The following is a 27,867-nucleotide window of genomic DNA, read 5'->3' on the forward strand; positions in this document are numbered from 1 at the left end:
TATTTCTCTTAAAGTTTACACTGAATAGGAACTGGTTTTTTTTCAAATCTAGGATGATTTTCATAGTAATTTACATTCAGACAGCATTCTATATCCTGAAGGGATGCCAAAGGCTTGTTCATATACAATACCACTTGAGTGCTGTCACTTTTTGGGTAAAGGGCAGTAGCCAGACAGACAGACACAACAGAGCATATTGTACAGCAGCTGAGGAAAAAGAAGGAATGAAATTCTGATCAAGCAAACTGGGGCAAAAGAACTCCTCTTCCAACAATGCCATGGCACTTTTAACTTACACACAGAGCAGACAGAAACTCGGCTTTTAAGGTCTCATCTGAAAGATCTTACCTACAAGGAACTGCAGGTAACTCTGTTTATCTCCCTCAAAATGATGAAGGGATGAGTTATTTCAAGATTATCCGGTAATGTTTTTACTGATAAACATTAAGCCTCCCAAAAATTTTGGACAGTTGCAGCTTCTCCCGGAATCCAATTTTCCAATTTTGTTTCCCCAAAGTTTTCGTATATTATGGCCAAGACACTGAAAAACTCAACTTCATCCATCAAAAATTGTGCCAGAGCCTGGAATGTTTCAATTAATGTAAGCCAATGGACTGATCTTACATTGTTAACTCACTCTTTGTCTTACATTTATCATCATGTAGCTTTGTATGGCCACCTCAGGTTGCTGAAAGAGCACACACTGAGATGCATTATGTACATGCAATAGCAATCTTCATGTACTCACGTGGTCGAATTTAATACACAGCCAAAAATACAGAATATATAAAAATATATGTTTATGTACATAAACATATGTAGATTTATATTTGACACACTGCAGTTAAAATTCTCTTACTACTGACTTTGTGGCGTACTCAGAGTAACTCAATAGTCAGTGCTGCAACACTAATACAGATATAGATGTGGAGAACATTTTGTCACTATTTCAGCTGGCAGTGAAGTGGGGACATACATGAGTTAATAGACTGTCTCCCCTCAATGTCTTTCCAGCTAAAGAGTCCTTTTTATTTCTAACAGAGATGAAGCTACAGCGTCTGCATGCTTGCTAGTGGCAGCCTGCACCATCACCACAGAGCTCCACTTAGCAGTGCATCAAAGTGAGTATCATTTTATTTAAACCAATTTTGGACTGCTATGAAATGCAAAGCCATTAGAATATTATTCTAGAAAATAAATTAGCAAGTGGGGGCAAAACAAAACTCTGTCCAATTAAAGACACTTAGGGTTTGAAAACTCTAATGCAGAAAAACATTTCCCAGCAGCAACTGTTACTGTAGTTACCCATCATATTAGTTCACCAACTTTCCCTGAAGTCTATTCTTTTTAGATTGCTGTATAACTGCCAGTAATTGTCCCTCTGCTTTCTTATTGCTGAAATACCTCTGACCTGTTGGCTAGCCTGAGAAATGAGATCCTGCATATATTTGTCTGTACACCTTTATGCGATGGACCTTTTCCTTGCATAAGCACTTTTTAAAAAATAAGTCTTTTTAAAACAGATCCTTTCTAATTAAATATGACTCCTTCCTAATTGAAAAATATTACTCTAGGCATTCTAAAATTATACATTTATCATTCCAAATGCCCTTTTCAGTACCACATAAAATTACTCACCTGATTTTTTACTGTCATGCGCAACCATCACCAGTTACACATAAAAAATACATTTTGCTAGCCTTGAACATTACAGAGAAACCCTCAGTTTAGACCACACATCATCATATATGTACAGTTTAAGACCACTGAACAAAGGGAAGTTCTTTTCTGGTTTTGCCTGTTTCCTGTTTATTCCATCGTGAGGTTTAAAAAAAAAAAACACTAAAGGGTGCATTTTATCCATTTAAATCTTCTCAGCAACTATTACATGAATATTATACATACATTCACATAATTATCTTCCCAGTTCAAGTCATAAACTTCTGATGTCCCTACTCCTGGCATTTGCAAACTGGGGGTCATGACCCCTTCAATGGTCGTGCAGTTTTTATTTGGGGGGTCGTGAGCTGTCAGATTCCATTCCCAAATCCCACTTCGCCTCTAGCATTTATATTAGTGTTAAATATAAAAAAGTGTTTTTAATTTATAAGGGGGGGGTCACACTCAGAGGCTTGCTGTGTAAAAGGGGTCACCACTACAAAAGTTTGAGAATCACTGCCCTACTCAATGCCATCTGTGCAAGGTAGATCAGAAATACAGATAAGGCTACATTAGATGTGCTAATATGTGGAAAAGAAAATAGATTTCAGTAAATATGAGTCTGTTTTCCATGACTGCAACAGATAATAAGCAAATGCTTATGTGCTCCCTTCCTTCCTGTAAAAGTTGTCTGCATGGGTCTGCTGAACAGTTTTCTTTACAGTTACAGTACAGACAACTCTGTTATAATCTTTCTTCTTCAGGGCAGCACAGGACTGATGTTGCAGACCTGCCATTTAGTATTAGTCCACTGTGCTATGTAAAATTAACTCTTCATAGCAATAGATGAATATCCATACAAAATGTAAGGATTATTTTAAGTATCCACCTGAAGGAACATGCTGACAGAGAGCAAATGGGGTAATACAACTCTAGTTTTGCAGCCTGTTCTCTTCTCTGAAAAGCCTCAGGGAAGCCACCTTTATAGTGATCTATGCTGAAGCACCCCAGTAAGTCCCCTCCAATCTGCATGCAGCATCCCAAAACAAACCAATCCATTCAGCCCACAACGCAAGACAAATAGATGCATGATACATTCCCAGATTTCCCTTCAACGATGAACACAATTTAGAGGGAGAAGTGAAAAAAAAGTGATTATTACACACCGAGACAGACCACACGCGTAGACAAAACCCTCCCGACAACTGAGTCGGAGTTTTGCCAGGATGACAACAAAAAATCCAACTCAAGGTGGATATCATCGCCATCGCCTTTAATTTAAAAGCCATGTTAACCCTATTGCCGGTCATTCCTCCCCACGCAAACTAAGCCCCCACTGAGAAGGTAACACGACTAACGAAGCGGAGCACCGGGCAATCATTTAGTTCCCTTTGTCATGTCAGCTGCAGCCCCGGAGCCACCTCCTCCCTCCCGCAAACTCTCTCCCGTCAGGCTGGGTCACCTGCCCCCCGGGAAGGCAGAGCTGAGCGAGTGTCCATGACCGGCAGCTCCTGCACCCTGAGGCTGGATAAGAAGCTGTAACCCAGACCTCTCTCCCCTGCTGCACACCCAGGTGTGTTCGCGCGCTGATGGGGCTGCAGGCTGCACGCACAGACACACGCGCAGCTCACCAGGGAAAACACCTTTTCCGAACAACCTGCGTCTTGCCTCTTTAAGAGCCGCAGACCTTAAACTTGGGCCTCTCCTCACTTTCCCAGTCACTTTCTGGCTGCAGCAGCAACTCTCCGGCTCCCTCCCTCCCCTCCCGGTGAGCTGCATCTCCATTAGCAGCAGCAGCAGCAGCGCCGGCTCCAGCCCCGAGCCTGCAGGCGGGGAAAGGGGGAAATGCCCAGGCAGGCGCTGCACTCACCTTCTCTGCGAGCCCTGCCGCTCCCCCCCTGCAGCCCTCATGCGGAGCAGCGGCAGTGCCCGCCTCCTCGCCCTGTCTGCAGCTGCGGGCGCTCAGCTCATTCCCAAGCTCGCCTCCTTCCCCCGCCTCCCCGGGCTGCTGCCTGTCTGCAGCCAGTCGGGCTCCCAGTGACAGGCAGCGAGAGGGAGACGGCGAAGGAAGCAAGCTGGGGGGAGGGGAAGCTTCCTGCCCAGCCCCGCCGCTGCCGCTATTCGTAGGCCACACTGACATCTGCTGGGCTGGATGTGCCACACGCCAGCTGGGCTAGGGGGTTTAGATGGACCTGCCGGATTCACAGGTTAACCCAGCACATCAAGCATCAGGCCAGGCAGGGCTTGGCTTTGCAGCTGGGGTGACCTCAGGTCCCGATTTTATAGGGACAGTCCTGATTTTGGGGTCTTTTTATTATCTAGGCTCCTATTACCCCCTACCCCCTGTCCGGATTTTTCACATTGCTTTCTGATCACCCTACTGAGGTTCAAATCTGTGTCCATGCCTCGGTGGTTGGAAGGGTGTTACAGGCTGATGCAACTCTCTGCTGTCAAATGTCACACACACACTGTCACAGCTCTGCTGCTTTCCTCAAGGCGTCTTACTTCCCAAATGAAGTGACCAACACTACAGTGGCTCTAATGTTGACTAGCCCTTACTTGTACCTCTGCTCCACCTTGCACTTTTACATAAAGTGGGGTCATCGCATGCCTGACGTGCCAGGGGCAGCTAATGCTGCTGTGTCCTTTGTATGTATGTTTGTTAAGCATGTAAATATTCATATATACGCTCCTATCAAAAAAAAATCTTCTTAATTGCTTAACATAACATTTCTCCTCCCTACCAAAAAGTCCACCCTCCACACCAAATCTCCTTTTCTTGCCAAAACACGTGACCCAATCAATTGCCCTTCTCCACGCAGGCTGTAGTTCCCCAAGTGCCTTCCCTGCAATTAGTTTACTGGCTAATTTTAGATAAGATATATTGAGTGGGTCAGGGAACAAATCGTAACAAATGGACATGGTGAACAATGACAGGAGTTACAACAATAAGATTACTTTGTGCATTTCTGATGGTTCAAATGTGTTTGGGGGATTTTTGTTTGTTGTTGGTTGTGGTGCTGTGTTCTGTTTGCTTTGCTTTTGCTGTTTTGGTTTTCTGTTTGCTTGCTTGGTTTTGTTGTTTGATTTTTTATGCTTCCTCTTTTTTTAGGTATTGTTTAAGATATGAGTTGTAAGGCGAGTGTGGGATGCACCACGAATAGTGATTTGGCAAATCAGAATTGGGAAAGCTTTCCATACCTACATTGCATATTGGGAAGAGGCACACAAATTATTGTGGGAGATGCAGTTGAACAGAGCTGGCATTATAAATAAAGCAAAGAAGGCTGGCTACCATGCAGAAAAGACCATGCCTGATACATAAGAAAGGGCAGAGTTATGCAGGTCTTGAAAGGACAGGCAAGCAGTTTGAACTAGATGGAAAATGTGAACTAATATTGGGAATCCAAGAAAGAGACATACAGGGTCAGCTTGACACTGACGAAGGTAATTTTAGCATTCATATTCTGGATGAACTGGCGCAAGGAGCAATAGGAGTATCAGGTAGGCCAGAGAAGGTAGATTGCATCAATCAATCTGATAGATCACAGGTTTTCAACCTGGACGTCTCAGTCACCAGAAGATCACAACTACCCTGCCCTTCCTATGGAAAAGGTTGAGACACAGTGCTTGCTCAATGCTTCCCCTGCTGGCTCAAATTGGCAGAGTTCTAGCTTTAAGTCCTCTAAACACATACCTCTGGATTTTGGAGCTGAAGATCAAGAGTTCTACAGTCCTGAGCACAGACTATCCTCAGCCTTATCCTCCTCAATGCCATTGCAAAGAAAAAGAAATACAGATAGTGTTTAAAGTCCCTCACTTCTGTGACAGAATCTTACAAAGTCCCCACAGGCCCTTTTTTAATCCAAAGAAAAGTTCTTAAAACATAACAAATAACCCACCATCTAACGGGTTACCCCCATGTACAGATTCTGGAGCTGAGGTCAGATTACTGAGGGATTTTGCTTCTTAAAAGAGGAGAGGGGATATAGGGGGAAAGTGAGCTATTTCTGCTTGCCATCACACAGAAAACCAATCTTCCATCCTGATAAGTACACAATGAATAGCAACACTTCTCACGTTGTACCTTTAGCAGGTATGGGCAGGCATAAACTGGTGTCATATATTAGACATTCAGTAATGGGCCAGATTACACTCTCAGATGCACCAGTGTAACCAAGAGTACAGTATGGCCTTATGTTCTTAATATCTAAGGGTGGGTCAATGAAAACAAGTTTGAATTCATGTTATAACCACAACATTCAACAAAGGCGAATAGAAACTCCTCCCTGTATCCTGGCAATGCCTTTTACCACTGTTACAACCCGAGGGAATTTGTGCCACTACCTTATTGAATCTCTATCATGCCAAACTCACACTTGGTTAAGCCAAGTAGGTCGTCAAACGACTGTTTTGGTTCACCAATCACCCAAACTGCTCATTTAGCCCGAATATACATTTTACAAATATTATTTACAGCTACTGAACACTTACAATACTGGTATTTTTCTAATCTTCTTAACTTCTTTCTTCCTTTTCCTTCTTTCTAACTTTCCACAGGAAAGGCTAGAAAATGGGGTTGAGAGAAATATGCAAAACACATTTTCACAGTGTCACACATTTTTCCTTTTTTTTTTTTCACTGGCTCAAAAGTTTCCTATTTGAAAAATGTTATTGACGCAGGATGGTTTACCAGACCGAAGTCTACTTTTGACTCAAAGGTTTACATGCATTTCAAATTTCACACGGACGTATAATGGCAGACCTCTTTTGGGAATTTGGGCTCGTGCAAGGAAGATTGGGAGAGAAGGCACGATATAGGGACAGTCACACAGGCACTGAGAATATGTTGTATACATTGGCATATGCCAGGAGAATGAGAATGGAATATCCAGAGAGGTAGGCAAAACAGAAGTCCATTCTTGAGACACCATGATGTTGGCACCTGGAAAGAGAACAGCTGTTACTAGATATTTTTGCAGCGTGGAAGCAGGGATTCACACAAAAGAGAAGGCTGCTCTTCTTTGTGTCAATCCCTGTTCCTTCACTGCAAAAATACATTGGAGGATCATGAGCTCTGGCTGCAGTGTGGAATACATAAGCCCATCCTGCTGATGCCTTATGGAAGGTGATGTGAGTGGTCAATGTATCTAAGGTGTGGAGAGAAAACAGCCAATACTCACTACTAGTTAGGCACCTCCTCTGGGCCCAGTGCTGATCCTGCCACTGAAAGCCCCTTTGTCCCTACAACGCAAAGGATGCAACAGGCTCCTCTGAGGAGAGACAATCAAGGAGGCTAGAATTTTAAGTAGTTGGAGTCAGAGGACTGAGTTTGACACTGAGGACATAATGGATGTTGGTTTTGGTTACTTTTATGGTGTGGAAGTAGACGACCTGGCATGTGTCCAGCCAGGAAACTACAAACAATATATTTTAAGTATTACTGATTCTTATGATCTTTAACACTAGGAGTTCAAGGGAAACCCAATTAAAAACACAGAAACCACAGCATGAACATAGCCAGATTACATACAGGAGCACATACCAAACCAGTCTCACTACAGCTAAACTACAAGTAAAAGCATGCTGCAAACCAGTCTAGCCATAACAAAACTACATCTAAATCTATTACTAGGAGAATTTCAGATTATTTAGGTTCAGAATTTGGGTGTTCATCTTAACTATTTTACCCCAGCAGGCCACACAACCTATTCTCCCTGCATATGGCTTTCTGCCTGGAGGGTCATAATTACAGACCTTTCCCCCAAATACTGCTGATCATCTTTTCCTGGTGCTATCTTGCAGAAAAAGACTGCTGGCCTGCTGCCCCTTTCTGGCATCTATGGATGGTTTACTCTTCACCTAATGTTCTCCAGAGGCCACCAAGAAGGGCCAACTACTCCCTCAAACCTGGATGGTCTCTGCAGCAGGAGGAGATAAGCAGTCTCTCACCTGACAATAGAGGAGGAAGCAGTACAGAACTGCTCCTTGTTGCTGGTGCAAACAGTTATTTCTCCCACCACTTAGTGGTTCAGGGAGACCATACCATATGCAGTCGGATGAATAAACAAGTCTGAGCTGTGTAGACCTAGGGTTACCAACTTTCTAATTGCACAAAACCCAAACACCCTTGCCCTGCCCCTACCCCGAGGCCCAGGCCACACCTCTTCTCCAAAGCTCCACCCTCTCCCTCCATCCACCCTCTGTCTGTCGCTCGCTCTTCCCCACCCTCACTCATTCACTCATTTTCCCTGGTCTGGGGCAGAAGGCTGAGGTATGGGAAGGGGTGAGGGTGTCAGCTGGGGGTGCAGGCTCTGGGGTGAGGCCAGGGATGAGGGGTTTAGGGTGCAGGAGGCGGCTCTGGGCTGGGGGGTGGGGCCAGGTGGTTCGGAGTGTGGTTGGGGTCTCTAGGCTGAGGCAGGGGATTGGAGTGTGGGAGGAAGTATGGGCTCTGGTCTGGGGGTGCAGGCAGAAAGGAGGGGTTCAGGGTGCTGGAGAGGGATCCGGGTTGGGGCAGGAGGTTTAGGTGTGGGGGAAATGAGGGCTCTGGGGTGAGGCCAGAAATGAGAGATTTGGAGTGCTGGATGGACCTCCAGACTGGGGCTGACGGGTTTGGAATGGGGGAGGGGAATCAGGGCTGGGGATTGGGGCACAGAAGGGGGTCAGGGCTGGGGCAGGGAGCTGGGGTTTGAGAGGGGTTTCAGAGTGCGGGCTCCAGGCAGCGCTCATCTCAAGCAGCTCCCCACAAACAGCATCATGTCCCTCAGTTCCTAGGCAGAGGCAGAGCCAGAGCCAGGTGGTTCTGCACGCTACCTCTGCCTACAGGTGCCGCCCCTGGTCAATGGGAGCTGCGAAGCCCCCGTAGCCATCCCTACACCTAGGAGTTGAGGGACATGGCGCCCCTTCTGGGGAGCCACATGGAGCCAAGAAGGGAGCCTGCCAGCCCCATGCCAACTGGATTTTTAATGGCCTGGTCAGGAGTGCTGGCCGGAGCTGCCAGGGTCCCTTTTTGAGCAGGCGTTCTGGTCAAAAAACAGACACCTGGTAAGTGGCAATGCTATGTGGACCCCTGCATATGCACAGACCTCCATTGCAGGATCAAGGCCTGAACTGTTATCTTACACACTAATCCTGCAATCTGATCCACGCAGGTGGACATCTGCACTCATGCACATTCCATTGACTCCATCAGGGTTCCATCCAGGCACAAGGGTCTGGCCCTGTGGATCCGATTGCAGGATCAAGCTGTTGGAATGGTACTCCATTATATCACAAGGAATTGTCATAGTGTTACACTGAAAATCACCATCTAATATGTCTGATTAAAACAGGCAATGAGTTTCAACACAAAATGGGAAAAAGTAAATGTGTACATAGACTAGACAGCATAAGAAAAATGAACTATAATATTCTAGGATTGAATTAAATTTCCCCTCTCATTCCTATGTATTAGATTTAGGGACCCACGGCCTTTTTATAACACACTGTAGAGGAACCTTGTTCATTTACTGAAATTACAATAACTAGTTTGTTGTTTCTATTCACACTCACACATCTGTTCTGTTCTGTGCAGTTCCTCTGCCAATTCCACCCACACACCTGAAGACCTCTCCACTGGATGTCAGTCCCAGCTTTAGATAATCATTCAGATCTGCAAGACATGTTTTAGTTGTCTTGTCATGTTAGGATGTAACAAAAACAAACCATAGGGTTTCACAGCAAGTAAAATGTGGTGTGAGAATGTAAACTGAGTTTGAGAGCTCTATGAATATCAGTACTGAATTCCCAAACTTTTAATAATGAGCTAACATTTTATATCAATGTAAAGCACCAATTGCTTTGATTTAATATGCTTAGAGAAAAAAAAATTGAAATAACAATTATGAAAGGTGATAAACATCTGGATCAGGAATGTAACTCTTAAAAACTAGCTGTTAGAGGAGTATTACTTTCTCTATGGCCCTTCACCTTCGAAAGACATGACTGTAATCTGTATCACACACTCATCCTGTACCTGTGGTTGCAATCATGTTCTGAATCAGAGTGAAATTTCTCATAAAACAATGTAAAAATGTTAGTGAATTTGACACTTGTGAAAGGTTCCCAATTACAAGTCTTCAGATATTCAAAGAACTGTTACAGCATAGGCAGCAGTAGTGCAAGATTCCTCACACCACAACATCAATATGGCCCCCAAGGAAAACCTCAAAGGAACTCCACTAGTCATGTGTGTGTCAGGTCTATACTTGGCCTCTCAAAAGATAGTCAATAAAGATGCCAGTTGTGGTAGTTTTAAGATGTGGAAACTTGCTGCTAGAAATGATGGAAAACTGACTGGAATCAGATCAGATCACAGACTATCACAAAGCTTTCATATATAGGAAAACTTTCAGTCACTACCAACCTAGGCTAGATTCCAACCAGCGACCACAAGTGAAAAGTTCTGTATCCCTTTGCCATCATCCTAAGTCACAAAGGGTCATCGTTTTATGTCATGGTTTGGCAATATCCAGGTTTCTTTGACTATCAGAGATATAAAGAAACAAAGCTGAAATGTGAGTCTTAGCTTAGCTATCCCCCGTTTTTTTGTTGCAAAGATAGGTAGCTAGTTTTCAAACATAGGCCCTGATTTTATGCACTAATCCACCCTTAATTCAAATTGAATTTCCTGCCTAGTATATGTTTGAAATGTCAGATGTAGCAAATGATACCTTATTAATTGTTAATTTATTACTCAGACATACTACTGGATTAAAAAGAAAAGGTCACCACCAATATCTTCCAGGATATTCCAACAAGTGGTTCCCTAGTTTACAAACTAGACAGCAAACATTGCATTGCAGTACGTAAAAAAGATCCCACTTTGCAAAATAGGTAAGAATCAGAAGTTGGTCCAATAAAAGATATTACCTCACCTACTTTCTCTCTCTAAGAATCTACTGTCAGCTTTGGGAAATGCACATGAAAGAGGATTGACCAGGACAGGATATAGTCTATTTTGTATAACAATAGACAACATAGTCTTTCTGAGTAACAAAATACACTCACAACAGTTGTTTCTTTTTAGGCCATTACCTATTTTAAATAATGATGATAAAATGTTGTTCCTAAACCTTTTACATTAAGCCAAGGCTTTGGACACTGTCTTACTGATTTCATATAGCAACATAGAATGACAGTTACTCTGTTTTGCTCATGGCCTTGCTTTCAGTTCTGCACACACACAAAAAAAAAAAGCAGCAAATTTGGTTTCCTCTGCTGTAAAAGAGTCAAGATTTTAGAATTTTTAAAATATTATATACTGCTTTTCATCCAAGGATCTCACATTGCTTTAGGTAGGGAGTAAATATTATTGTCTCCATATGACAAACAAGGAAACTGAATCACAAAGAGATTATGTGACTTGCCTGACGGTACACTGCATATCAGGGGACAGAGCTAGGAATTTAAGCCAATTCTCCTAGTTCCTACCCCAGTGGTCGATCCATGGGACCACACAGAAGCTGTTGTCACTGCTATCAATTAGGCTTCCATCTTATCTATTGTGCAAAGTTGGGCATTCTTAAAATTAATCATCAAATATTAGCACACACAGTCAGTCTATAAATAAGATTGTTTCTCTATATCTCGCTATTAATGTTCAAATAATTGCTGTGTTCTGGAGCATTCCCTCTGATATTTATGGTGCTTTGACATTAAACTAGAAGATTAAAACAGTCCCAAAAATGCCTCTAAGTACTTTCCATTCAAGATGTGGCAGCAATAGCTGAGCAATGCACAGAGCTCCCAGTGTATGATTATGTATCCAGGGACACCACTGTGATACTATTATGAAGGATTACAGTGCCACTGTGTCCAGCCAGGAATGTAAATGTCATCTGGTCAGAGAGGCACCTCTTGGTTATTTTTAATGATTAAGTGACCTGACAAGAAAATAGTTCATGTAATTAAGTTTAATGTTCATATAATTCATGCATGTCAGAAGATTCAGGGTTGCTTGTTATTTTTCAGGTTTTTATTTTAAACATTTAAAGTGTTAAACTATAAATCACTATACTCCATAAAGTATTAAACTATAAAAGAGCTGGCCAGCAGTACTTCCTTAGTTACAAATTCTGCCATGCAGTCTTAACTTGAATGCAGAGGAAAGGATTAATTAATGCTTGTAAAGCACTTTGAAGATGAAAATTGATATAAGTAGTGTTGGGCCTGATCCTACTTCTACTAAATCCATGACAAAACTTCCACTGACTTCAATCACAGCAGGATCAGGCCTATTTTACAAAACAAAATTCCTTTCTTCCATCTATCTATAGACATTATTTAATAAAGGGCATTATTTTTACTCTTATTGCCACATAAATTAAGCCATGAGTCCATAACTGTTATGATAATCTTACATCTAATCTTTATGGGGTTTAGAGAACATGGCCCCTTCAAATATTTGTCCTAAAGGGAGGAGGTGCTGATTGTTCCAGAACAGGAAGTGCTGTTTTGGGGAAGGCCCTCACATAGTGAAGCAGCTGAGAACCTCCCTAAAGCCAGGGAGGGACAGAGTGGCTGACCAGGGGCTCCCCAAGACAGAAGCAAGGAGCAGCATTGTGCCAAGGAGAAATCGCCCAAGAAGGACTAACCGGAGCTGGACCCAGTATCACGACAGCCCCGTGCTGTATGGGGCCATGTGTGCTGGGGACTGTGATTTTGCATTGGGAATAAGAGGGAGGCTATTAGCTAGCTAAGTGGGGAGGCTGTCTCTATGTGCGCCTTTGCAGAGAGCGGCAGAAGAGGGCACCAGAGGGATTTGTGGGGAAAGTTCACTGGCGCTAAAGACAATCAGGAGCACCCAAGACTCACCACCAGACTGAAACTTTGCCCAGGATTCCTGAATTCTGACTGCAGACATATTGCTCTGTCTGCCCTTAGACTGTGGTACCATAGGGCCTGTGGGGCCTTGTGTTCAATGTAATCCTGTTTTACCGCTCCCCCATCTTCTCCTCTGTTGTTTTTCTCCATTCATCCCTCTGTAAATAAATATTTCCCTTTCATTGTACTTGTCCGGTGTGTATGTGTTCACTCCAGGGGGTTTGGAACAGGTGCCCCTAGGGTGGAAGGGACTTTCCCTGCTGCGTTCCTGCACACACCTTTTCTTGGCCGGAGCTGCCTTCAGAACAAACACGAGCCTAGCCATGAGGGCACTAAAGTTACATATGAAAAAAGTGAAACATCTTGGAGGGTATATGATAGAGGTGTGTCTCAAACAAGAAGATTATTGTTCCCTTGTGCTCTTTTTCCCATGATGCCTCCTACTCAAGGAGATCAGTTCAGTAGGCCACCTTTCCTGCTACCAAACCCCTCCTAATGACTTGCTTCTCCAATCTTTTTTTCTTTTTAAAGCTAATCTGTTATTTTTCCAGGTTTCACAATGCTTTCCCCCTCTTCTCCATTTCTGTTCACCAGAATGTAAATTGTTCAAGGTAAAGATCATCTTTATTGTGTATCTTGTGCAATATAGATCACATACCAGTACTGAAAAAATAAATAACCATTGTAATCTAAAGAACCATAAATCTCAAGAAATTCTCCAGAGTCCTGCCACAAAGGTCTGCCAAAAGAGAAACCTAGAAAGTGCCCAGTGACCAATCCCTTCTTGTTCCTTTTTATTTCCAGACCAAGTCTTTTTAATTATTTCCTTTGCTTTAACTGAACAGTCCAAATTCAAGGCTGTTACAAGGGAGATAATTAAAATTGAGAGGAAGAGGTTGGATACATTACACTACCAACAAGAGGGTTCTAGTTACATACGTTACCTCACAAATAATGGCTGACTTCCTTTCCTGTCTAAGAGCCAACTTTGGGCACCACCAGGCCTAAACACAGCCCACGACCGCATGTGGCAGCTGCTCTAGTGTCTACAGATGTAAGCAAAAGAATCTGGCTGCTGTTCTGTTTGCGTCATTGTTGCTGTAACCAAATATATTCCATGGCTGAAAAGAGTTTCTGCTGTTGCTCAGACAGCTCCTCAAAACAAAACTATCATGTTATTTCTTTCTTGCTGACTCATCCTGAATTCCTTTCTTACTGCTTCCCCTCCCATCCCCAGCGATACTGTCCTAGGAGCCTTTTAATCACCTCCCCCATCCTTGTGTGCTGGTCATCTTTAATGTTTTTTTTTAATATGGAATATTCTAAATATTGCACAGTTGTATAATGCCTTCCTTTATAAGATCTCAAAGCATTTTACCAACATGAACCAATTAATCCTCACAACCACCCTCACAGGTTGGAAAGCATTATCCTTATTTTAGAGACGGGGAAGCTAAAATACAGACGAGGCTGAATTATTCACCCCAAATTACACTGTGAATGAGTGGCAGAGCTATGAACAAAACTTATGTTTCCAGTAACAGGTTCTAAATAGAACACAAGCAGGATTAAAAAATAAAAACATAAAAGGAAAAAGGTCATAATCTTTAATAGTCATCTGTGATGCTGTATTACAAGAGCTCCAATATTATCAGTTGATCTTACATACAAATGATTTACATAATACAAGAACAAACGGCAATATGGAAGACAACATATTACAAAAAAAAAAAAACCTCTTCCCCCCAATTATTTTGAGATCAATATTACAAGTTTTAAGGACATGTCATTCGTAAAAGTGGTAATTTTTTACTTCCTTCTTTTCCTGTCAGCACGTTCACCATTCTCTTATTCGGCTGACACCCCTAACAACATTCCACTGGCAGTTGGATCACTTCAAACATGACATGATTATTAGAAAGATATATTCAAAAATTGTCAAAGCAGATGTTTCTACATTTCAAAATTGTAACTCCAAGGTTTGCGAGACGTGTTCTAATATTGTAAATACTGCATGGCGTGTGCTTTAGCAGGTCATCCAAACATACCTCTAGTGAAGCACTAGATGTGCCCTGTCATGTTGGCAGTTGCAGATCCTGATTCAGAAGCTTATTCTAATGAGATGTCAGAAAAAATGTATTTACCTCTGAAAACTGAGGAATGAAGGACTGTGCTGTTTAGTTCAAGGGCTGTTTTCTGCAACTATTTGGAAGTTAGTATATTATTCATTGGTGCAATACAGTGATCAAATGAAGAGAATCTGGTCACCTCAGGTTGTGAGACACTCTGTGGAATAGATAATAATGCCAGATAGTATTTCAGTTTTAAGATCCACTGCATTCCTGTGAGCTGAAAACAATGTCGGCAGCATCATGTATTCAAGAATTCAAGGAATTCTTCATATATTCAGGACATCTGTAATGCCACTAGCCATACAACAAGCAAGAGAATCAACAGTCGAGGCTTTAATTTCTTTTTGTTTCCTTATTCTATCATGCACAAATTATTTAAACTATCCCTCAGCATAACACTATTAAAAGATGACAGAGAATGTTTTTCTTTTGCTTTCAGCACACTCTCTCTCTCTCACACCCACCCACATTAGGTCTAATTTTTCCTAGGATAAGACAGGGCCTTTTTTTTGTTGTTGTTGTTTTTTTGTAGGGAGGGCAAAGGAATGTTTGAATCTTTCATTGCAGAAAAATGGACTTTTCTAACTATAGGTCTGCAATAGGTTTGATTCTACTACAGCTTTGCAAAATGAATGTAAAACTATACGGCATCAGAATGAAGGAACAAACTCCTGCCCATAAAAACTTGCTCTCTTTAAACAGATACAAAGTCTTAAATATTGTCAGAAATTTGCTGATAAAGATTGCTATGAATTCATAACCAATGGTCTAAAGTATGTATATATTATACACAAAAAATAGGTTACAAGAATTTTAAGGTTGCAAAACTGAGCAATCAAAAGTTAAGAACTCCTGGAAATGATGCTTTTCTGTACATTCTTAATTTGGCCCGCTTGTGCCTATGCATTATAACAGTCTCTACTTACATGATCATGCACAGTTTTTTCCACAGGACCCCAGCTTCATTCAGTGGAGAGGATGGACCACTCTGTGGACCAACTAGGAATGTGTAGTGAAGGAAACTGTAGGATCTGTGACTCATTTGTTGCAGATCAACAGGTCCATATCAGCTGACTCCTGGTGCTATGCTATATGCACTTGATCACATGGGCTCAAAAAATCAACATTTTTATTTGTGTGGCTTTTGAAAGAAATACTTAAAAACTGGTTATTCAAGTATGACTGTGCATCTATACAGAGTGTGTCATACAGACTGTCCACATAAACCATACACATTTTCCATATATTTATTTTACACCAATGAATTTCTATTAATTCTATTAAATTTTACTTGTTTTTCAAGATACACCTCTTGGGCATGACATCAGACGTGTGAAAATAACACTTCTGTTCCTAAAACTTTCAGCAATACTTCAAACCACGAATGGAAGTTGAGCAAAGATCCTTAATAAAAATGTATTTAAATGTATTGGTAGCTATGCTACTTCCAACCCTCTCTCACACATCCATCTCAAACTGTACTATTCCAAACTAAGCAGTCGCAGCATAGTGAAGTGGGATGTTCCTGCTTTTGTCTTCTATCGTACCTAACTTCTTATTGCTTATTTTCCTGATCCTTTTGTTTTTATACTGAAGCTCACTTATTGGTTTGCCATTGGATGTATAGTTGTTTATTATTCTGAAACAATGAGAGGCAGGAATATCAAATCCTGGATCATTCCCCATGCAGTAAAGCTCTTCCTACAGGGACCTCAGAGTTTCACTAGGGAAGTGGGCAAGAGTTATTTCCAAGGCACACCCCTACACATCAGCCCCTCCCAACTGGGAACTGGGGGCAAGAAGGGGTTGAGCAAGGAAGGGACTGCTCTCCACAGAGCTATTCCTGGCATTGCACCCAGACAACCACATGGAAATCTTAACATGAAGTAATATAGCTTAGAACCCTTCAACAGTTGCATGGGGTATCCAGCCGATGGCTGCACACCTTCTGCCAGAGAGCAGTGTATCCGAACCACCCAGCAACAGAGGCAGCGCTAGCCTCAGGGCCCTCCCTGACACAGTAGAGGTTCTAGCAATAGTGAGCAGACATGATGCCACCAAAAGGCCACTGCCAAGGTCTACCAGAAACCAGCACAGACACTGTAATGTAGTCAGCTGTCCCTACCATGACTGCTTAGTTGAGACCAGGACTTAAGAGCCTGGGCAGCACAGGCTGTGTTTAGTTTGCATAACAGCACCAGAGAGAACTACAGAATTGTATCTATGTTCTGCAGCCAGAATAAGAATCCCTTTTGTATTCACTATAGTTCTATCTCTTCTCTAGCATGAAAGATGCTACAGATCCTAGACTGGATCTGACCCAATGGGTGTAGGATTAATTTGTCTTTCAATGGTCAGGTCCCGCTGTGCATTGCCCAGGCGTAGCATTAAAAAATCAGAATATGGTTTGCACAAGCAGGACGCAGTGTCAAACTAATACAGGTTGGCATCAACCTTCACTTAAGGTAAAAATGGTCTGCAGATGGAAAACATGAAGTGGATGAATGCCCCAAAAGAGTGTGTCTCTTGAACAAGTTTGCCACACTGTCATTGCACTCTCTCTGTGCAAACATATTCCAAAGAATAACACTTTCAAGTTGCTATCTGCTTATCATTTGTATTTTACAATTTATCTAGGACTAGAAGTAGGCTTGCAAAGTACAGGGCTGGCCATACGTACAGCTTGAACTGTACATGAAAACTCTACCCAGGTTAAACTCTCATGGGAGTTGGGAAAGTAAGATCTGGCATTGTGGTTACTAGTAAATAATGCACTGAAACTTCTTGATTTCTAGAGGATATTAGATTTGTGTAAATTCAAATTTGCCTGATAAATCAATGGACGATCCTCAGGGCAGTCAGCAGGAGGTTTTGCTTACCCTGTTTTGACAGACATCGTAAGAGCTCTCCCTCCTCCTATATATTGCCTGAATTCTCCTTCTTGTCTCATCTGTGCCTGCCCAAATATGAGCAAGCACCCGGCTCCACTGTGTAAAATAATACTTTATTTTAAATGATTGAAATAAAGCTCTCTTTGTTCATGAAAAGTCTCCATTATTTTGAGCAAAAACATGACCTCATTCTGACAAAATTATCCCATTAATCGTCGGAGGGAGGCTGGAGCTTTGCACTGCCTCAGCTGAGGAAGAACATCACTCCAGAAAGTGGATCTGAAGAGTCCAAAAAGATGTTTATTAAATTGCTTCAACAATAGAAAAAAGGAAGGGGATGAGCTAACTGAACCCCAAATAATGAGAGAGAAAGAAAAATCAGCACTAGCACAGTGCTGAACAGACCGTGTGGACAACAGTCAACCATCCCCCAGGCCCAACCCTGCAGGAACCTCTAAAGCCAGGTAACCTACTCCTTGCCTTCTATGGGCTCCCAGAACTCCCTCTCAAAAACAGACTGCAGACTTCATTGTCTCTGGGCACAAATAGAAATGCACCTAAGCAAAATCTCCTTTATTGTATATACTAAAGGCTTGTGTTTGAGCCTCCTGTTGTGTTCTTTTCAATAGGATCTGAAAAAGAGGTACAATATATGGAGCTATTTAGACTAATTGCCTAATACAGTTTTTTTTAAATACTCGTTCCAGCCACTTTTCCTCCTAGAATTTGACCCATAGAAATGAACATTGGACGAGCAGATAAGTAGATGAGATACAGCAGAGAGAGGAAGTTTTCTCCATCCACTGGTTCTAAATTGATATCCAGTTATTCTTGGATTGAGATTAACAATCTGAACCATTTTAAAAACAGAATCATCATCACAACAGCAACCTATAGTATAGTGGTTACCTTCAGTGCTTTGAGAGCCTGAAATTCAGGAAACCTGAATTAACCTACATCACTGTGTAAACTGCACCACCATATTCTGTCAGTGAGTTACTAACACTGGAAATCCTGCATTCCTTGTGCCTTTAACACACACTCAGTGACGCTAGTTAAAGCTCCATGCATGTGTAACCAAATGCAGAATTAGGCCATTAGTCTTTTCCATCTTACAGAAGACCAGGTCAGATAGAACACTCAGATTTTTCCATCTAGGCATTCTATTCATGGTTCATTTCTATGGGTATAAACTCTGTGAGCAAAAGTGACTGAGACCAGCCAGCCAGGAGCAGGCAAAGAGAAAAATATATACCTGTGAGCTATCATTGTGATACACAGAACTCAGGGCTGATCTACAGAGAAAGCTGCATCAGTCAAATGTGTGATTTTAAACTGAGTTAAATTGGCACAAACCGTTGTGTGGTCACTTTAACTTCATAGATTTTAAGGGCAGAAGGGATGATCATGATGATCATGTAGTCTGACCTTCTGCATAACACAGGTCATAGAACTTCCTCCAATAAATTTATGCATTAAGCCCAAAATTTGTTTAAGCTATAGCATAGCTTTTAAAAAGATATCCAGTGTTGATTTAAAAAAAAAAAGTGATGGAGAATCCACCACATCCTTAGCTAAAAATGTTCCAGTGGTTAATTATCCTCACTGTTAAAAATGTTACCTTATTTCTAGTATGAATTTGTCTAGTTTCCACTTCCAGTTGTTGGGTATTGTTATGCTTTTTGTTACTAGATTAAAGAGAAAGATTACTATCAGAAAACTCTTTCCCCCAGGGGAGCTTGTAGACCAAGATCAAATCGCCTCTTAATGTTCTCTTGGATAACTAGATAGATTGAGATTCTTTAGTCTTTATATTTTACAGATCATTAATCGTCCTTGTAGCTCTTTTCTGAACTCTTTTCATTTTGTCAAAATCCTTTTTGAAATGTAGACACTTGTGTGGTCACGGTATTCCAGTAATGGTCTCATTAATTATGTATAAAGAAATAACACCACCTTCCTACTTCTACTTGATATTCCCCTGCTTATACAGCAAAGATTTTGCCTTCCTAGCTACAGCACTGCCTGGCGAGCTCATGGCCAATTGGTTATCTACTGTGACCCCATCCCCCAAAACCGTTTCAGAATCACTGCTTTCCAGGCTGCAGTCATTCCCCAGCAAATCTCCCAATCTTATAAGTATGACCTACATATTTTGTTGCTAGCTTAACGACTTCCATTTGGCTGTATGAAAGTGCATAGTATTCAAATAAACCCACTTTTCAAGCAATACAGATTATTTGCTACTCCATCAATTTTTATGTCATCTGCAAATTTTCTTCCAGATTATTGGTAAAGATATTGAACACTGGGCCTAAAGAACTCCACTAGAAACTCCCACATTGGCTGAGAAGTCCCATTTACAATTATTTTCAGTATCTACTAGTAAACTAGTTTTTAATCCATTTAATAATCACAATGTCATTCATGACTAAGTCAAATTCAGTTTCAGAGTGGCTTATTTAGGTTTGTCTGAAACAGATTTCTAATCCACTGAAGCTAAACTGAAATAAAAGAGTCTACACAGCGTGTTTGCACCAGTTTAACTAAATTGGTTTAAAAATCACACCTTTTGCTATAGCTTTCTTGTGTAGTCAAGGCCTTAATATGATCAAAGAGAGGTTATTTTCTACAATATGTAGAACTCATTAAGAAAACTGTATTAGTATAATTATATATCTGTGCTTCTAACGCCATCTACTGAGAAGTGGAAGGAACAAGGGAAGCATCTTCTGCTTAATCCACCACCATCACTCTCCCTGCCCTGTCCAAGAAGTACAAGTATGCAAAATGTCCTCCCAAATTCCTTTTTCTTTCAAAAGATACTTGGACTCTCACAGTGCATGATGAAGACCTAGGCTATGTCTATGCTACAGACCTTACAGGGCACAGCTGTGCCACCACAGCTGCACCACTGTAAGATCTCCTGTGTAGCCACTTTATACAAGTGGGAGAGCTCTCCCACTGACATACCAACCAGTAGCGGAAGCTATGTTGGCAGGAGATGGTCTCCCACTGACGTAGCATTGTCCACACTGGTGCTTCTATTGGTGAAACTTATGTTGGTTGTGTATGTGTTTTTTTTCCACACCCCCGGCAGACGAAAGTGCTGGTGTAGACCAGGGTTTCTCAAACAGAGGTCGCCGCTTGTGTAGGGAAAGCCCCTGGCGGGCCAGGCTGGTGTGATTACCTGCCCCATCTGCAGGTCTGACCGATCACGGCTGCCACTGGGACCTGTGGACAGGGCAGGTAAACACACTGGCCTGGCCCGCCAGAGGCTTTCCCTATACAAGCGGCGACTCTTGTTTGAGAAACCCTGGTGTAGACAGAGCCTTAGTAACCCTCTCAACTCTCTTACCTGCGTCTGTCTCACTCTCTCTTACACCAAAACTGACAGAGAGACAAGGTGAGTGAGATAATCTCTCTTTTATTGGACCAACTTCTGTTGGTGAGCAAGACAAACTTACACAGAGCTCTACTTCAGGTCTGGGAATCTTAGCAAAGTGTCACAGCTAAACCCAAGGTGAAACAGATTGTTTAGCATAAGAAGTTAACATATATTACAAGGGACCATTCAAGTGAAGTGTCGCATTAACACTACTACAGTCATAGGGAGGAAAGTGTGGGGGAAGCAGCTGGGGAGGAGTTGTTAGCGGGTTATACGCTGTTGTAATAAGTATAAACCCAGTGTGCCTGTTCATTTCATGATATTTCTTGTCTACCAAAGTTATGAATTTAAGCTCTGAGGCTTGTCTTTTGAAAGTGTTGTGCAGGTTTCCTTTGAGGATGAGGACTGATAGGTCATGTAGAGTCATCACTTTGTGAAAAAAAGTGTTCACCTACCTGTGATAGGGCGTTTTTGTCTTTTATCATGTTCCTGTGAGAGTTCATTCAAGAGCGCAGAGATTGTCTGGTTTCACCCACCTAGTTGCTATTAGGGCAGTTAGTGCACTGGATGGGGTACGCCACATGTTGTGATAGTCATGTGTAGGACCCAGGAATCCTGAAAGGTGTGTTGTGGGTGGTATAAGCTCAAAAGCTTGGGTCTCTCACATAAATTGGTCCAATTAAAGATACTACTTCATCCACCTTGTCTCGCTAATATCCTGGAACTGACATGGCTACAACTAAATACATACTAAAACTAACAGTCCTTTTAACTCTCTTTTCATGTTCTGTGGCACACGGTACTCTGGTTGCATGGCCGGTGCGGATATAGGATGCGGCACCGTGGCCAGTACCGGAGTCGACGCTGAACGATGAGACGTGCTGGGCGGTGCCTGCGGCATTGGAAACATGGTCCCCATTGGTGCTGGTGTCTAACTAGGCAGTGCTGGGTTCTGTTGTGGCACACTCCTGTCAGACAGCGGTGCTGGAGGCATTTGTGCCGGAGCTACTCATGTCGAGGAGACCGAAGCAGACCTGGAGCATGGGCCATGCGCCTGTCCCAGGGACTGATGGTAGGCCCAGGGAGCCCAGAACGGCCAGTGGGAAGGCGGTTGCCATTGTTGCTGCTACTGCACCAGGTATGGTCGTTGGCTTGACTGAGAAGCCAACCTCCTGCTCCTCGATCTATTAGAGTGGTAGGATTCCGAGTCTGAGGTCTCTGATAGGAGGACCGAGGGGGAGCAGTACTCACTGTTGCCGGGGAGCGATGTCACGAGGCTGGGCAGCGCTCTCTCTGCGCCAGTGCCTCTGGAGTGGCATGGGGGGGGAGGCTAGGGCAACATCATGGTCGGCTTGCCCCTTGAATGGATCGGGGGTCAAGCCGTGTCTGGTGACTCTTTCCACCGGTGCGGGGAGGCCGGCAGAGGGAGGCTTCATAAGTCAGAGGCCACCTTGAACGCCTACGGTGTCGATGGGAGACGCACATCCTCACTGAGGTCCAGGGATCTAGACCAGTCCCGACTTGATCATCCCCCCTAGATGGGAGTCAATGGAACCTTGGGAGGATGCAGTTGTGGCTCAGCTTGTCTCACTGCAGTCATGGATGCTGGGCCGGCCTTTTGAGGACCTGGTGGGGTGATTGGTCCCTCACTAGCCTCTTCTTTTTCACGGGCAATGGAGACGGTGATCAGAGCCGTATGGAAGCCGATTTTCTATGTCCCGATTCTCTCTGTGCGGGGACTTAGAGGTCTTAGACTGGGCCTCCTGTCTTGTTAGCAGCGCTGGAGCACTGTGCACCGAGGATGAGGTGCTGACTGTCGGATCGGCAGGCTCAGGGTCTGAGTGTGGCTGTTAGGCCGCCTCCATCAGGAGCGCTCAGTCTCTGCTCTCTGCTCTCCCCTGCAGATACTGCACTGATCTCTTTGGTGGCTCTCCCTGAGGCACCTCAAGCAGGATGAGTGTGGGTCACTCTTCGGCATAAACTTCCTGCAGTCCATGCAGAGTTTAAACCCTGGGAAGCCGGGCATGACCCAGCGGGGCGACAAGTACGCTGGGGGGGGAAGCCGCCCAACAATTATTTACTATCTACAAGTAACACTAGCTCTAAACTATGAGAGAGGAAACAACTATATACACTTAGATGAGACACTGCTAGCCTTGCTGCAAGAGCGAGCAAAGTTCCAGCTAGCCGTCACCGGTGGTAAGAAGGAGCTGAGGGGGTGGAGGGTTGGCGGACCCCTATATAGAGCGCCATAGAGGCGCCACTCCAGGGGGCGCCAGGGTCAACCCTATGGATGCTACTAAGGGAAAATCTTCTGGCTGGTGTGGACGTGGCCCGCACACACCTGCTTGTAATGCATATGAACAATCACTCGAAGAAGAAAACTGACCACCCTAATTTGCCATAGAGATGCTTGGTCCTGCCCTCAACATCTATGTATTTTTACATGGGTGCCTGGAACCAGGATGGTGGACTCTGCAAAGATTCCATGCAAGTAAGGGGCAGGAAGGTACCCTTTGCATTCAGCTGATTCTGATGCTACTCTGCACTGGTAGCTGCTCCTCCTCTAATAGGATTCGAGCTTTTCTAAAGTTCAGGAATGTTTGGACCAAGGGTTATGTTTTGAGCCTCTAACAATCATGTTTTGTTTTTAGAAACTGCCTGGAACTAGGGATGCACACAAAGAAAAGAATCCATCTTACACCAAATGTTCCTCATCTGGAGCTGAAGAACCAGTCCAATATATTTAGATACTGAAATCAATTTAAAAAAAAATTAAAGAAAAAGCCACAAAATTGCAGGGTTTGGAGTGTGCTCAACCCAAAGGCACCTGTGCTCTGCAGAGAATAACGAACAGCAGACATAGTGGTTATCTGAAGAGAGAGAAAAGGCCATTACATCCTTTGGAACTTAGACACAATGGTTGATTAGATCTGATCCCCGCTGACTCCCCTTCTCTCTCTCTCCTTTCCTTGGGGGCCCTTGTTGTCTCCTCACTCTGACAGTATCCATATGAGCAAACATATTGAGACTCTCAATTGATTTTTACAGTGTTTTCACGCCTTTGCTGAAAACAACCTTCAAGGAGAGTTGGAGAACATCTCAACAGATTATTGCATAAATAGAAGAAAAATCCTCAGTCTGAGGACACAAAGATTTCTCTCTGAACATTGAAGTCCCACTTGTCTGGCCATCATCCTACACTATGAACAGATTTTCAAAGAATCAGTTTCTCTCTAGTGCCCATGAGTCATTTTCTAACATGGCGCCTTTGGCTGCTTGAAGCATTTTGAAAATGGAAAGTAAACAAAATTGCTTTTAAAAGCACTCATAAGAGGGTACTTCAGTTTAGAAAAAGCCATTTTCCCCCTATCTTTTAGCTGCTAGGAGTCTTTAAATGGGACCCCTGTAGGTTTTTGTCTGTAATCCATATGAGAGCATAAAAGCTTGGAAAACTTGAACAGATTTTGAAGCAGGTTCACACAGCTCCATTGAAACTGTGTGTGGTTTTGAAGCTCACATGGCTCTACTCACCAGAAACTTTTTTTTTAAATGCCACTTCAAAAATAAAGAAGAAAACTTTTAAAAGACTGATAAGGTTTTGTGATGAAAATGTAAGAAACTGAATTTGTCAAGCTTCAATGTGCCCAAAGGTTCAGTTTAGAAGAAAAAACGATTTTGTGAATAGCCGGGAACATGGCTTTGTTTTGTGTTTTTTATAAAACCACACTGAGCAGCTTCAGAAAGGGAAGGGTAACCTCTGTAAACACAGCATGAATTAATCTGCATCAAAATGCTTTTACCTGTATCAAAGGATCAAACTGGTCAATCAATCAAGTCAACACATGGTGGCTCAGCTGTCTAAAAAATGCTTACAAGATCATCACAATAGCAATCTGTCAAATCTCTCACTCTGCCTTTGAGGAGATATTTCTCACACCATTTCAGCATCAATCAGTATAGCTAAGAGAAGGTAGAAGATATGGACCAGTACTACTTCAGCCATTCATATTCAGAGAAACCTGAAAAGAAAATACCCAAAATGTCCTCTTATACGTGAAACATAGTCAGGAGGCATTGTTAATATTAAAACCGGACGTTGCTAGCCCTGACCTCCTGTTTTACATTGGAAAGAATACCGATCAGAATTTTGAGAATAAGGAGTGAGAGGAGAAAGGGAATTTTTAAAAGTTGCTTAGAAAAGACAAAGGTATGAAATGTCAGGGCCTCAATTTGCATTGTTGTGCACCTAAAGCGCCCATCAACGCCAATGGGAGCTTGAGTAAAAGCCTTTACTCTGCAAGATTTCCCAAACTGCAACATTGGGTCTTTATTTTGTTTTTGCTTGAGCCAGTATTAAAATCTTAGTAAGGCACTGGGCAAAATTTATCTCTGAGTAACTCCACTGAGGCTAATGGAATTTGAACAGGGATGAATTTGGCTCATTAATGTTTTCCAGTGGCAAATGGGGCACAAGAGATACAGTACATGTTTAGGGATAGATTCTCACCTAAGGCTTGTCTGCACAGGGCAGGGTTAAACCAAACTAAAGCCTTGTCTACACTAGGAAATTAGATTGGTATAACTACATTGCTCAGGGATATGAAAAATCCACACATCTGAGCAATACAGTTCAACTGACATAACCTGTGGCATAGACAGTGCTAGGTTGACAGGAGCATTCTCCTGTCGACCTAGCTACTGCCTCTTGGAGAGACAGATGACCTATGCTGATGGGAGAACCCCTCCCTCAGTGTAGGCAGTGTTTTCACTGAAGCACTACAGTTGTGCAGCCATGCTGCTGCTGGAGTGGTTTACATGTAAATATAGAATAGGGGTGGGCAAACTTTATGGTCTGAGGGCTGCATTGGGTTTTGTAAATTGTATGGAGGGCCGGTTAGGGGAGAGGGTCATGGCCTGACCCCCACCTCCTATCTTCCCCCCCCCCCTTGACTCCTGTTCCATCCAACCCCCCGGTCCCCGAGGGTCCTGGACCCCCATCACTCCATCCAACCCCTCCTCTCATTCCTGATGGGCCCCTGCCCCATCCCTTCTCCCTGACCGTCCCCGCAACGCCTGCTCCTGACTGTCCCCCCTACCCCATCCAAACCCCCCCTTCCTGACTGCACCCCAGGACCCCTGCCCCATCCAACCACCCCTTCTCCCAGACTGTCCCCAGAACACCTGCCCCTGACTGTCCCCCCACCATCCCATCCAACCATCCCCTTCCTGACTGCACCCTGGGACCCCTGCCCTCATTCAATCCTGTTTCCCCCACAACCACCATTCACACCCCCACCCCCTGACCACCACCACCCCAAACTCCCCTGCTCCTCTATCCAACCCCCCCATCTCCCTGCCCCCTTACTGTGCTGCCTGGAGCACCAGTGGCTGGCGGCGCTACAGCCATGCCTCCTGGCTGGAGCCAGGCCACACTGCTGCCGCCGCCACTACGCAGCACAGAGCACTGGGTCAGGCTGGGCTCTGCAGCTGCGCTGCCCCAGGAGCTCACAGCCCCACCACCCAGAGGATTGCACCAGCAGTGGAGCAAGCGAGTTGAGGCTGCGGGGGAGAGTAAACAGTAGCACAGGGGCTGGGGGCTAGCCTCCTGGGCCAGGAGCTTGGGGGCTGGGCAGCATGGTCCTGTGGGCTGGATGTGGCTCACGGGCCACAGTTTGCCCACCCCGATATAGAATCATAGAAGATTAGGGTTGGAAAAGACATCAGGAGATCATCCAGTCCAGTGGTCCCCAATCTTTGTGTGTGGCAGGCGCTGGACAACTAGCCGCCAAGCGTGATCACGGGACAAGCAGCTGCCAAAATGCCGCCGAGAAGCGGCATCATCAAGAGGTGTCGCTGCCAAAAATCAGTGGCATTTTGGCAGCGGCGCTTGACGTTGCCGCTTCTAGGCTGCATTTCGGTGGCTGCTTGTCTGGCAGCCAGCAGGCGGGTGCACATAGATTCCCCGGTAGGTGCCATGGTGCCCGCAGGCACCACGTTGAGGACTCCTGATCTAGTCCAACCCCCTGCGCAAAGCAGGACCAACCCCAACTAAACCATCCCAGCCAGATTCCAACACCTCACTAGGTAACCCATTCCAGTGCTTCACCACCCTCCTAGTGAAATAGTTCTTCCTAATAGTCAATCCAGACCTCCCTCACTGCAACTTGAGACCATTGCTCCTTGTTCTGTGATCTGGCACCACTGCATCTTTTTTGGAACCCCTCTTCAGATAGTTGAAGGTTGCTATCAAATCCACCTTCACTCTTCTCTTTTGCAGACTAAATAAGCCCATTTCCCTCAGCCTCTCCTCATAAGTCATATGCCCCAGCCCCCTAATCATTTTAATTGCCCTAAGTCAAGTTTAACAGGTTTGAAAATGTTTGTGTACACATGATAATTCATTATAACATACTAATTCTGTATTTATCATAAACTCTGGAATCCTCTTTCAGCAAAAAAAAAAATGGAGTCCTTCTGGCACCTCAGAGACCAACAAATTTATTTGGGCATAAGTTTTCGTGGGCTAGAACCCACTTTATCAGATGCATGAAGTGAAAAACACAGTAGCAGGTATAAATACATGTAAGGATGGGGGTTGCTTTACCAATTGTGAGGTTAGTCTAATGAGATAAATCAATTAACAGCAGGATAACAAGAGAGGAAAAATAACTTCTGAAGTGGTAAGAGTGGCCCATTACAGACAGTTGACAACAAGGTGTGAGTAACAGTAGGGGGAAATTAAGTTTAGGTTTTGTAATGACCCAACCACTCCCAGTCTTTATTCAAGCCTAATCTGATGGTATCCAGTTTGCAAATTAATTCCAGTTCTGCAGCTTCATGTTGGAGTCTGTTTTTGACTTTTTTTGTTGAAGAATTGCCACTTTTAGGTCTGTTATTGAGTGACCAGAGAAACTGAAGTGTTATATTGTTT

At 43.5% G+C, this 27,867-nt stretch overlaps 1 protein-coding gene across 1 annotated transcript in view; it reads right to left on the reverse strand.

The window, feature by feature from the left end:
* LDLRAD4 (low density lipoprotein receptor class A domain containing 4) overlaps positions 1 to 3,682 on the reverse strand; it is a 430,910-nt gene extending 427,228 nt beyond the window's left edge. The window contains exon 1 of the mRNA XM_030552690.1: positions 3,530 to 3,682. The gene's annotated coding sequence lies outside the window, so the exon portion shown is untranslated. The remainder of the gene's footprint in view (positions 1 to 3,529) is intronic.
* Positions 3,683 to 27,867: the final 24,185 nt, after the last annotated feature.

Source organism: Gopherus evgoodei, chromosome 2 (genome assembly GCF_007399415.2).
Source record: "Gopherus evgoodei ecotype Sinaloan lineage chromosome 2, rGopEvg1_v1.p, whole genome shotgun sequence".
NCBI classification, from domain to species: Eukaryota; Metazoa; Chordata; order Testudines; family Testudinidae; genus Gopherus; species Gopherus evgoodei.